Raw genomic sequence first — 12,459 nt, 5'->3', positions numbered from 1 at the left:
TCGAGTGTGCTTCGAATAATCCTACTAGTTGTGTGTATTATTTTTGTGTAAATGATTCATAAGTACACTTACTCTGTCTACGTTTCTTACGTACTCAGTTTCGATTTATTGTACTTGTTCCTAAAATTCTCGAGGGAGTGTTCTAGTCCCTTAAATTGTCACTAGCTATATTATATAAGTCTAATCAATTAGTGGGATGTGAAAAACCCATGGCGGAGTCCAAAGTTTTCATCTGCAAAAAATAAATTTTCATTGATGTGTGCCAGCATTTTATACACTTTACTATTACTTCTTTCTTCTATGAAGCCGAAATAAAAATTTAGTACACTAGCACAAAGCTACCAAAGAACAATTTGATTTCGAATTCAGATATGCTCCTCCCTATTACGGTCCCCTCTAACGATAACAATTCTAACTTTTCGTAGCGGTCACCGGTACACCACTCAAGTTGCAATTAAACGCCACGACGGCTCATCGAGAAGCGAATTTGAAAAATTCCACTGGGTCATGAATAATAAACTTTCTCTTACACTTTGTAATTACCTCCTAATCACTTCAACCCAGACCCTAGAGCTAATCCGTGCACAAGTGTTTGACACTCGGAAAACGAACCCGCGGCTCGTAATACTAAAGCACAATGATAACATCGGGCAGGACAAGCCGCCATCATCATTACACGCTATTATTTGCAGCTCACTTCGAACGTCCGCACAACACGGCTTAACTTCCTCGCATATTTCAGTCCGCTGTGTCCACGTAGTGTCGCTGATGTTCTACCCTTATCCATAAGACCGGACAAAACATGGACTCACAGTCAGTATATGGCGCTAGGAGTCATACCAGTGCGACGATATGCTAAATTTCACAGCGTCGTTTATTCGTCCTACCCGGGACCGTTAGACAACGTTTTCCTTGCAAAATCGCGTCATTCAAATGTTAGCGAATAGCAACGCGACCCAAAGGTTGGGTATGACGGTCGAGTCCATTGCTCAAACGAGTTCAGGCCCTCTGTAGGAAGAACACATTTAGCCTCGTTTAGACCCAATAACAATAACAATAACCGACCGTAATAATCGTAAAGCGTACAACAGTCACAGCTTAAACTGGAATAGATTTCACTCAAGCACCTCGCGTCAATTCTCTGCTAACTAGAAGGTTATGTAAAAAAGCTGCTTCCATTTCCATTTCAAATTATGATGACTTGTTTTATTCAGTTTAACTTTAGGCGCGATCGTCACGCTTGAGGTTAAATTTTCCATTGAGCGCAAAACGTTAAGAAATCATCTTAACTCGAACTTTATACGGTAGCATTTTCGGTTTGAAATGCTGAAAAGAAGACATTTTCGTCTTGAGTATAGCGTATTCCGACAATGTAGAAGTATTTTAGTGGTCATTTTATCATAAAGCTCGAATAAATGTATTTATACGCGAAAATACGCTTTCCTTTCAAGTTATTCGTGAATCTTCGGCTGCAACGCTATCGGGTGATGCCATATGGCATTACCTGACATTCAAACTTTGATTTGAGTTTAACAATTATACTTGAAAATTTGCACTAAGAAACTATTCAGTGTGGTTGGAGAAGAGATTGATCTTTGAATTGCAATCCAATTTGTGTCAATTGTGCATATAGTTGATGACTAATAAGAGTTTGGAGTTCATTTTTTTGTGGTAAAAATTTTTCTCCGCCGGGAAAGGGTTAAATTGAGGTATTAACTAGAGATGCACCGAATATTCCGTCGCCGAATATTCGGGCCGAATATCAGCAAAAATTGGATTTTGCCGAATATTCGGCTCGCCGAATAGTAAGTTTATTATTCGGCCGAATATGCCGAATATATCTCATTAAACGGAACACGAACCGCAACCTCCACACATCTCTTTCATGTCTTGTCTGGATGAGGTATATTTTTTCTGAGCCAAAGTCACATCCTCAGTTCTCGTTCATTTCTCGCATTTTATTTATTATTTTTTTCAAAACACTCAAAATTTAGTTGTAACACAAACTTTTAAATTGTGTTAACCATAATCCTCAAAAACATTATTTTCAAACGACAACTCAAATAAGAACAAAACTAGGTGCGCCACGGATTAGCGTGCCTTATTCCATAGGCGCATAATTAATTATTTCTTGTGCAATAGTTCGGACAATTTTCAATCGTTTTCGTACATGAACAATTGGAGAGCGAAAGAAACAATTTAAACTTCAAACAATGATCATTTGGTTATTTTGTTATCATACGATCAACGTTGTGTTCAGCCGAATATTCGTCTCACCGAATAATGAAAAAAAGGTTATTCGGTATTCGGCTGAAGGCCGAATAGTGCTATTCGGTGCATCTCTAGTATTAACCCTGGCGGAAATCAAAATTGATAATCTATCTTTCAAAAAACAACGAAATGATTTAAACAGTTCATAATGATATGATAACATAAATTCTCAGTAGCAGTTTTCAGAAAACATAGGTACGGAGTGGTTAAACTTTGGACGCTTTACTTGAAATAATGTTTTTGGTTCTTAGTTCGGGTAGGCTCCACGCCGACCTTATGTAAAAGGGATGTAATATCAAAAATTAGGTATGAATTCTTTTCAATTTCTAAAAATTGAACACGGAGTTGCCTTTTGTCGTGCAAATTGGCTGAATGTATTGCTGTTACACAACTTGAATTTAAATTATAATTTGAAATCATTTAAAATTCTCTTTAGCCGCTTACAGAAAGCATACGAGGTGGTCAAACTTTGAATGATATTTACTGGGAATAATGAGTTTTAGCGCTAGGTTCGGTTTGACTGCACGCCGAAAAAATAGAAGAAAAAAACTTGAGCCAAACCAACGGCCTCAACTATGGAGAACAGATGAACCAGAATAATACAGTTTATATACAGCATTTAAGTATATTTCCTTGTACAAATATTATTACATTAACGTTTACGTTTTGCATGCAGCCTTGCAACAGAAAGGTGCACTAATAAAATCATTGACTACCCAAAATACTGCGGCTCACTTGAGAACGTCGCACAGTGGGGCAGATTGGTCTGTTGGTGCGGCAAAACCTCATAACTTCTAAATGGTTGTTTCCACAGTGTTTATGTCTTCGGCAATGTTGTACAGCAGAAAAATATCTTTATGAAAAATGTATTCGAGTAGCTTCAATTTTCTTCCTACAGATGGCGCTGACATCTATCTTCTGAATAAATGGTGCTAGCCATTTCGTTTCTTCAGAAAAGTTGTTCATATCATCAATTGATATAAAGTTGTCGAGAACATCAAAACTGTAGGATTGACTGTTAACGAGATAGAACTAATTTTATTGTTCACAAAACAAAACCCCATAACTGCTCAAATTCAAATCATAGAATATTGGTGTCTTCAGCAAAGTTGTTCGAATGATTGTGATCTATCTTCAATGTTTGGTCTAGATCAGTTTATACTTATCTAAATCACTATGTTTAAAAAAATAAGCCCAATAACTTTTTAGATTCATGTTATAGCCCTTTCCGACCGGGCCCATATGAATGCGTAGATTAAAGGTGACTTTAACTAAACCTTCTCTTTCGCTTTTTGAAAGTATTATTCATTGTTTTATTGCTCACAAAGCTAGCGTAAACATCGCAGCTGCTACGAAAAATAAAAAACCGAAGCAAGCAAGTGTTTTTATATAGGAATTACTTTGATTAAAGTTTTGTTATCCGTCATTTTTACCTACACAATCGTGTGGACTCGGTCGGAAAGGAATAAAGGGCACAAGTATCACGCGAAGTTGATCAACTATATACGATTTACCATTTTGCACATCATTTGACATTTTCAGGCGAATTTTTTGGCAATATTCCTAGTACATTCATGTACAACATGCCTCGATTACTGTTTGATCTAGATCGCTCAATTTTGAAAGTGAAATTCTTTTTGCTACTCAAGTTCAAGTCTAAGCGATTCTGTGTTCTTAGATCAGTTGTTAGGGTCATTTAATTGTTTGAGTCATGCATAAAAAAGTTTAAGTCACTTATTTCACACACATACACATACACATTCTAAACGTATTGATCATGATTAATGATATATAACAAAATGATTGAATTTGGATAGATTACAGAAACATTAATTCATCGTCTTCCATATCATTTTCAACGTAAAGGAGTTTCACGACCGCTTTTTTTGTTTTGCTGGTATCAGTTGAATCGATGTTTGTTCTTAAACTGGACGAAAAAGGGGTCAGATATAACCAACATACCGTTTAATACATCTTGCATGGTTTCAACTCTGCTGGACTTTTGGCTGGGCGCTTCACGAATTTGTTAAAATGTGATGTCGTCATAGAAAGCTGCCGCGAAACGCATGATTTATACTTAAAAACATGCTGTACCAAAAATCGAATAACTTTTGAATAGGCAAAAAGTGGCAGCTCAAGTTGGGTTTTTTGAATAGCTGAGACTGGCATCTTCAAATTTGAGAAGAATATAGAGTGGGTACTCGCTGGTAAATCACTTTTTCAAATGTTTGAAATTAGTGAAAAATTGGGTTTTTTTATCTGCGTGAAACGTTGTGCTCAATCGTGGCATAGTAGGGTATACTCAGCTATCTGAGTTTTTTCCTTTAATTTAACTCATATTGAAGAGATTTTATGCATAATATCATTATTATTTGGGAACTCCTGCATTTTGTAGGTTGGTAAAGATGATCGAAATATTTTTTTTGTTTTTATCAAATGTTAAACCCCAACTTCCCCTACCTCACGATGTAAAGCATGCGAATTCTTTACAACCTATGCTTGATTCTTGGTCTGTAGGCATTCTAGTTCCTGCAAAATATCGATTCTGAACCTAATTCCGGAAAAAAAATTAGGTTTTGTCTCAGCTTTTGTATGAGGCTGCCCCAGTGTGCGTCGTAATAAAACATAGGTAGTACTACAAATCATGATGTTCTACACATCATGGTACCTTCAAATGATTCGAAATGCAACGCCGCTTGCACAGCCAAAACTTAGAACCTAGCACACTAGATTGTTACTTGCTCAAATAAAAAAATTATAGACACCCCCCCTGTACTGTGTCTTACCCAATTGAAAACTTGCAAATGGGCATGCAAATGGCTTTCTTTTCTCAATGGAGTTATTCATTTAGAGTTTATCTTTCATTTAATAACAAAAACAACATTTCATAGTTAACATTTCTCTTAACATAGTTATTTAAGTGAAAAAAGGCATAAAATTCATGTCAAAAAATTAAACACACCCTGGGAACTTACACGCTTAATATTTAGTGTGGCCTCCTTTCGCCAGAATCACGGCTTGGCATCGATCTGGCATAGACTCCACAAGTTTTTGGAAGGTATTTGGTTCGATTTTGTCCCATTCCTCAGAGATGACGCGCTTCAGTGCATTCAAATTCGTCGGGTTCTGTTCTCGAACTTTATTCTTGAGAATAGCCCAAAGATGTTCAATGGGTATGTAAAAAAATTAAAGACACCCCCTATTGTATCAGCACATTTATACAAAGAAACCTAGTTTGCTGCATAATACGACTATTTTTTTTAAAACTGTCGAATGTAATCAAGGCAAAAGATAAATAATCTGTCACAGGAGTTTTTTGAAACGCTTTATTTTTCAGTGTAGCAGTCAAGAAACTCGATCATTCCAACATGTTATCTCAAAAAAATATGCACACCCCAAGTCAAATGTCACTCTGTACTCGCAATAGTTTTGTTTTGTAAATATATAGGCTGAAAACCTTAAAGTGAAAGTGTTGCTTGCTGTTGTTGTTGAAGTACACCTGCGTTTTTCTAATGTTGTGAATCAAAATGGGCAAAAAACGTGAAATACCTCTGGCCATCAAACAACTTATAATTTTTCACCATAAGTTGGGATATGGATACAAAAAAATTGCTGCTATGGTCGATTTAAGCAAGAATACAGTTGCTACCTTTGTTCAGAAATTTGAGCGTTCCGGTATAGTTGCCCGCCAGAAGGGCCAAGGGCGGAAACGGAGAACAACAGCTCGAATCGATAGATTTATTAGGCGGAAGGTTGAAGAAAATAGACGGCTTTCCGCAACAAAATAAGCAACTGAACTACAAAACTACCATGATGTTACGGTACACCCTCAAACTGTACGAAACAGGATAAAAGAGATGGGTTTTGCTGGGCATGTCGCTGTTAAAAAGCCATGGCTGTCAAAAAAGAATATAAAACTCAGGCTTAAATGAGCCAAGGAACATGCAACTTGGACAGTTGATGACTGGAAACGTGTGCTCTGGTCCGATGAGACAAAAATCGTCTTATTTGGATCTGATGGGATCATTCGGTCCTGGAGGAAGCCACGAGAACGATTGAATTCAAAGTGTTTGCGACCTACCATTAAACACGGAGGAGGTATACTTTTCTACATGCAAATTATGAAACAAAAGAAGTTTTACTTTTGAGTTTTATTGTAGGACGGGCTATGGTATGGGGTTCAATGTCTTGGAATGGCTGTGGAACGTTGGAGTACATAGACAAAATTATGACGAAGGAAGTTTACTTGGCAATTCTTGAACGTAACCTTCAAGCCAGCGCCAGAAAGTTAAAAATGTCACGAAACTTCATCTTCCAACAGGACGGAGATCCCAAACATACCGCAAAAATAGTGTCGCAATGGTTTGTTAAGAAGAAAATCAAGGTTCTTGATTGGGCTGCTCAATCCCCAGATCTAAATCCCATTGAACATCTTTGAGCTATTCTCAAGAAAATAGTTCGAGAACAGAACCCGACGAATTTGAATGTACTGAAGCGCGTCATCTCTGAGGAATGGGACACAATCGAACCAAATACCTCCCAAAAACTTGTGGAGTCTATGCCAGATCGATGCCAAGCCGTGATTCTGGCGAAAGGAGGCCACACTAAATATTAAGCGTGTAAGTTCCCAGGGTGTGTTTAATTTTTTGACATGAATTTTATGCCTTTTTATTCCACGTTTTATTCCACGATTTCTTGGGGTGATTGTGTGCTGAGGCTATACGGCGCAAAGTGCAGCGTTTTTATATATTTTCTCATTGTTGATATTCATATTTCTTACCTGAGAAAAGACGCGTACCGCACAACTTGTTTGTTTGTTTCGCGATATTTTTGAATTGTTTAAATGTTTTAAAATTTTGAACTTTAAATTTGTCCGATTACTTTGTTTCGATATTCATTGTTTTTTCTTGGCTGTTAATGCAGGCCCGTAGCTACTGGGGGGGGGCTTAGCCCCCCCACGCGTTTACATTGCCCCACCACGCAATTTTCTCATGTATGTGATTGATATTAGGTGAAAAAATCCGAAAGAAAACTCTGAAATATAAGCAATAAGCATTGTTGAATAGTCTTCAGTATTTTTTCAATGTTAACGATATCAGTCAAAGAGGATAAGTTATTCAATCTTTTGGTGAGCCAGCCTGATTCGCGTCAAAGTTGAAACTGATGATCCGCATACTTCCCTTTCGGATGTCCGGTCCAGCGTCTGGGAGTGAAAATGTCAGTTTTTTAAAGTGTCATTTTTAAGAAAGAACCAATCACAGTTTTTTATGTTTGATTACATTAGAACAATGAAAAACAAGTTCGGCTGTGAAATTGGACCGATTTTTCCAGAAGTTTCTATTTCTCACTTCTTGATTTCTTAGATTGAGCATATCGTGGGAAAAAACGACACACAATACTAGTTTTTTCAAATCTTAATTGCTTCTTGTGATTCATGTTCATGTTCAGTTCAATATATTTTGGCCGGAATTATTCACATCTCGGAAGCATAACCCAGTCCGTTACCTGGCCCGAACAACTCTGTTCCGTTTCGGTCCGAAATAAAATCGGACTATAAAAACTGTAGTCTGACCGGACTACGCACTGGGCATTCCACACTCTACCCGGTCTGATGGTAAACACTGGTCAAACAATGCCTACGTAAAATTTAGAATTTAGGCTGACGGTTGAATCGCTCCATTTTATCAGTATTTTTTCGTGAATAGAATATCTTAGTATCGTTGGTTGACATTAGTTTTAAATGAGGTGACTCTCGAAGCTGGATTTCTAACGCTGTAATTTCTTTAATGTTGCTTCAGAGTAGAACTTTTAAAAACTCTCTTCTGTCCTTAGTTTTTCGATCGCACATGGTCGCACCCTCAAGACATTTGAACATTTGAAGAAATAAAGTGGAAGATACACAGTTTCGCTAATCAATAGCGGTCTTCACGTCGAGCTCGAATACAAATACCCAGCCGTAATCTATGTATTAGGGTGCCAATGAAAACAGATTTTTCGAATTTTGTTTAGTGATAGTATAGTATAGTTTAGTATAGTGGCCGCTTCAAACAACGTTATCTCGATATATATTGAATGTTCACAGTATTGTTTTTTATATTAAATATATCAACTTAATTGATTCTAAAATAACAAAAAAAGAAAGGTAGGTTTTGTTTCAAGTACAGTGATTAATCGTTTAAGTTCGGTTTGCTGTGACTAATGATCTGAAGATTCGTATCGCGTAGCTTACTCTCACAGGACATAAAATCGGTGTCTCCGAATCAGCTCGTTGATTCGCGATTAGCTTTTGTGTCTGACGATTCATTATTTGGTTTAAAAAAATATTCTTCGCACGTGGGATTTGAAAATATCTGATCGTTTTGCCTACCACGGCGAATCCTGACCTTTCCTACCCCATCATACAATCACAAATACCCTTCCTGTGACATCCGTAGAGATGCAGAAGTGAACTCGGTCTCATAACAACATTTGTCGCACTAACAATCCTCTTCCTATTTTTTCCCAACGACTGTAAGAACGTGGCCGGCGCCGTTATTGATCTTTTAAAAGTGAGAGTTACTGAATTGTTGTACATTGGAGATGGTATAACATCCCAAAAACTATCTATGTGGTTTTCTGTGCAACTTCACTAGCTCAGGTCAATCACGGAGGGGCAACTACGATATGTACGGTCGTCAATGCTCAAGCTCATTGTTTTTATACGCTTCTCTGCAAAATTAGCGAATCAGTGGTTAGCGTTTCGAGGGCCAAAACGACGCTAACAGTTCGCTAACCAACACTATAAGCAACATATAAAAAATTGGTTGAATTTCATTAAGGTCCAGAGGTGGCGCAGAAGGCCTAAAGGTCAAATTTGAAACGAAAGAAACTTTCAAACTGAACATATACCTTTATAGGTAAACACGTGATTTTGTTATCCTTGGGGGGTAAATTTTGTCCGTTTTGCGTTAAATTTATCCGTTTTTGAGATATTCCCAATTTCAGTGTACACGCAAAAGGTGCCTGTATAAGTGAATACGTTATGCCCTCCAATATATTCTTACAATAGACATCATTGTTCTTCCGAAAAGAGAGCAAAAGAAAAGGAAAAAGAATGGGAAAAGGAAAAATATGAAACGTCAAATACTTGAAATTTAATTCTTCAAATTGAATACAAGCATTTGGCAACTGGCAGAAACAGTAATAGACAACAACGATGCAGACTTCATACTAGAGCAACAAATATGTACGTTTATTCAACGCAGTCCTAGTTTTTTAACTCCTCATAACCCAGATTTGACTACCACAATGGTTTGGTTTACAGAAATCTTATGACCTAGAATTATGAGTCAGCATCGAATATTTTTTACGAAATACAAATATTTGCCTGAACGGTAATATCAAATTGTTTGCTTTAATTATTTGTCAAAAATATTTGCTGTCTTATTCAGTAAATTAGACAATTATTTGCTTCGTCTAATGTCGTTCTTTGCAAGGTGGTTCACTAGTTGCTTGGATTTTTCGACAACTGTTTTTCGTGTCTTCTTAGAGGGCGTCCACGATTAAATTGCCACACACAAAATTGATTCGCAAAATTCGAGTTTTCATCCGATTGCCATCAAATTTTCAAGAATTGAAAAATAACTATTAAACTTCATTTTACCATTTTACTCGTATTTTATTTACAGTCCATACGCAAATGCCCGCACCTTGGCCTTAACCCCGGCCATAAGATTGTGCACAACCTGTGAATCAACCGTTTTTTGCATGTAAACCCATACTTTCTTCAGTTCCTCGACTATCTTCACTACCTTAGGTTGTTTAAGAAAGTGCTGCTTCATAATCGCCCAGTACTTTTCGATGGGGCGGAGCTCCGGAGTGTTGGGAGGATTGAACATTTTCGGCACGAAATTGACCTTATTGTCCGCATACCACTTCAGCACGTCCTTGGAGTAGTGGCATGAGGACAAATCCGGCCAGAAGATTGTTGGGACGTCGTGGGCCTTAAGGAGAGGAAGCAGCCGCTTCTGGAGGCACTCTTTCATGTACACCTGTCCGTTCATCGTGTCCTGGGTCACGAAAAGTGCACTCCGCTTCCCGCACGTGCAGATGGCTTGCCAAACCAGGAATTTCTTCGCAAATTTGGACATCCTCTGAGTGCGGACATGCTCCGGAACGCTGAACTTATCCTTGGCCGTGAAAAACAGGTAGCCGGGGATCTGTTTGAAGTCGGCCTTCACATATGTTCCGTCGTCCATGATGCAGCATTCAACTTTCGTCAGCATGTTGAGGTACAACTTCCTGGCACGGGTTTTGGCGGACTTGTTCTGCTTCTCGCCGCGATTAGGGGCCTTTTGTACCTTGAACGTTCGAAGCCCAGCCTTAGTTTTGGCCTTCTGGACAAAACTTCGGCTTGGGTGCAGCTTCTTAGCCACATCCCGAACGGAGGCGTTCGGGTTTCGGTTGAAGGCCTAAACTACGCGGTTGTGATTTTTGGTGTTGTCCGGAATACTTTTTCTTCACTTGTGGGCTTCCGATCGGTGGTCAATCGTTCCTCGAACCGCTTAATCACTCGCGACACCGTGGAATTCGCGATTCCCAACGTTTTAGCGATGGAACGATGCGAGAGATCCTTGTTCTCGTGATGAATGCGCAAGATTTTATCACGCACGAGCTGTTGTTTCGACTCCATTTCCGCGAGTTTTGATCACAGGACTTTAAAACTTGCAGGATGTAAAAAATGCACTATGAACTAAATCCACCCAATTTTTCATTAAATTCTACCCAACGGTTGAAAAGTTAGAGCAATTTCATGGTGTGGCAATTTCATCGTGGACACCCTTTAAGGTTCAGCTTGACGATAGTCTAGTATCTCTCTATAGGGCGGAGCTCTGGTGTGTTGGGAAGGTTCATGTTTTTTCCGTAATGGCAAGATGCTAAATCCGGCCAAAACAGAACGGAACAACTCTGTTACTTGAGGAAAGGCAACAGACATTTTTTTCAGGCACTCCTGCACATGAGTTTCACACTCCCAGCAGTCCCAGCTTGCTTGCGATATTTCGAACGAAAAGGTTGGTATTCCGCTTAAAACTGCTGGCCACTTTTTTCGTCGTTTTTACAGCCATCGGATTTAAAATTCCCCCCGACCCTGTCTTCCCGGCAGTCAACAAACGTTCTCCAAACACTATTATTACGTTGGTGACGATTGATTTGGCCACATTCAACCCTTTTGCCAACTTGGCTTGCAAATAGTTCGGATCTTGCTCCGAGGCAATTTTTACAACTGAAGAGCACATGTAAAATGAGAGGTGTTCAGATTTTTTTTTTTTTTTTTTGATACACGATAAAAATAATACGGCAAATTGAAGTTAACCAATTTTTGACCGTAACACCCTTTTTAGAGTACGAAATTATTATTTTATGTAATCTCTTCTATTAGAGATTATTAACAAAAAACTACAAACTTAATTCTCCGCGAAATTGTTTCTCATCACGTGGCACAGTGGGGCAAATTGGTCCGTCGACGCGACAAAACCTCATAACTCCTTAACAGTTGTTTCCACAGTGTTCATGTCTTCGGCAATGTTGTTCACCATAAAAACATCTTTTTAAAAAATGTATTCAGGCAGCTTTAATTTTTTTCTACAGATGGCGCTGTCATCTATCTTCTGAATAAATGGTGCTAGCCATTTTTTTTTTCTTCTAGAAAGTTGTTTATATCATCAATTGACATAAAGTTGTCGAACATATTACAACTGCAGGACTGACCGTTAACGAGATAAAATTATTTTCATTATTCATAAACCAAAAATTTCAGTAATGAATTATAGCTGGGACTGGAGTACCGTAAAACGGGGTAACATTGATCATTTTTATCACTTTTTCGTGAGTATTTATATATTTTACAACTGAAATTACAGGTTTCATATTTTTAAAACCAGTACTGGCATACTTAGAACTTGAGAAGTTAGTTATCAAAGACCTTTGAAAATCCTAAACATTAAAAACATTTATTTTAGATCGTTGTTTCAATTTTCCTTATTTGGGGTAACTTTGATCAGTCTCAATTTTGAATAGTTTTGAAACCTTTTTGAACTAAAAATGTTAGATAATGCTTTGATAACATGTTTAGAGACGCTTTCCGTTCTCCTTGACTGCTTTTACTGCGGAGGACAGTCCTGTCCTTGCATTTAGCCGCGGTATGTACTG

The 12,459-nt window shown here is 38.1% G+C and overlaps 1 protein-coding gene across 5 annotated transcripts in view; it reads left to right on the top strand.

Moving 5' to 3' along the window:
• The window catches only part of LOC129730604 (uncharacterized), a 583,914-nt gene that overhangs the window by 529,109 nt on the left and 42,346 nt on the right, over positions 1 to 12,459 (top strand). The gene's annotated exons all lie outside the window — the stretch shown is intronic.

Source organism: Wyeomyia smithii, chromosome 3 (assembly GCF_029784165.1).
Source record: "Wyeomyia smithii strain HCP4-BCI-WySm-NY-G18 chromosome 3, ASM2978416v1, whole genome shotgun sequence".
Lineage (NCBI taxonomy): Eukaryota > Metazoa > Arthropoda > Insecta > Diptera > Culicidae > Wyeomyia > Wyeomyia smithii.
The sequence above is the reverse complement of the archived record's forward strand: the minus strand, read 5'-3'. Positions and strand labels throughout refer to the sequence as shown.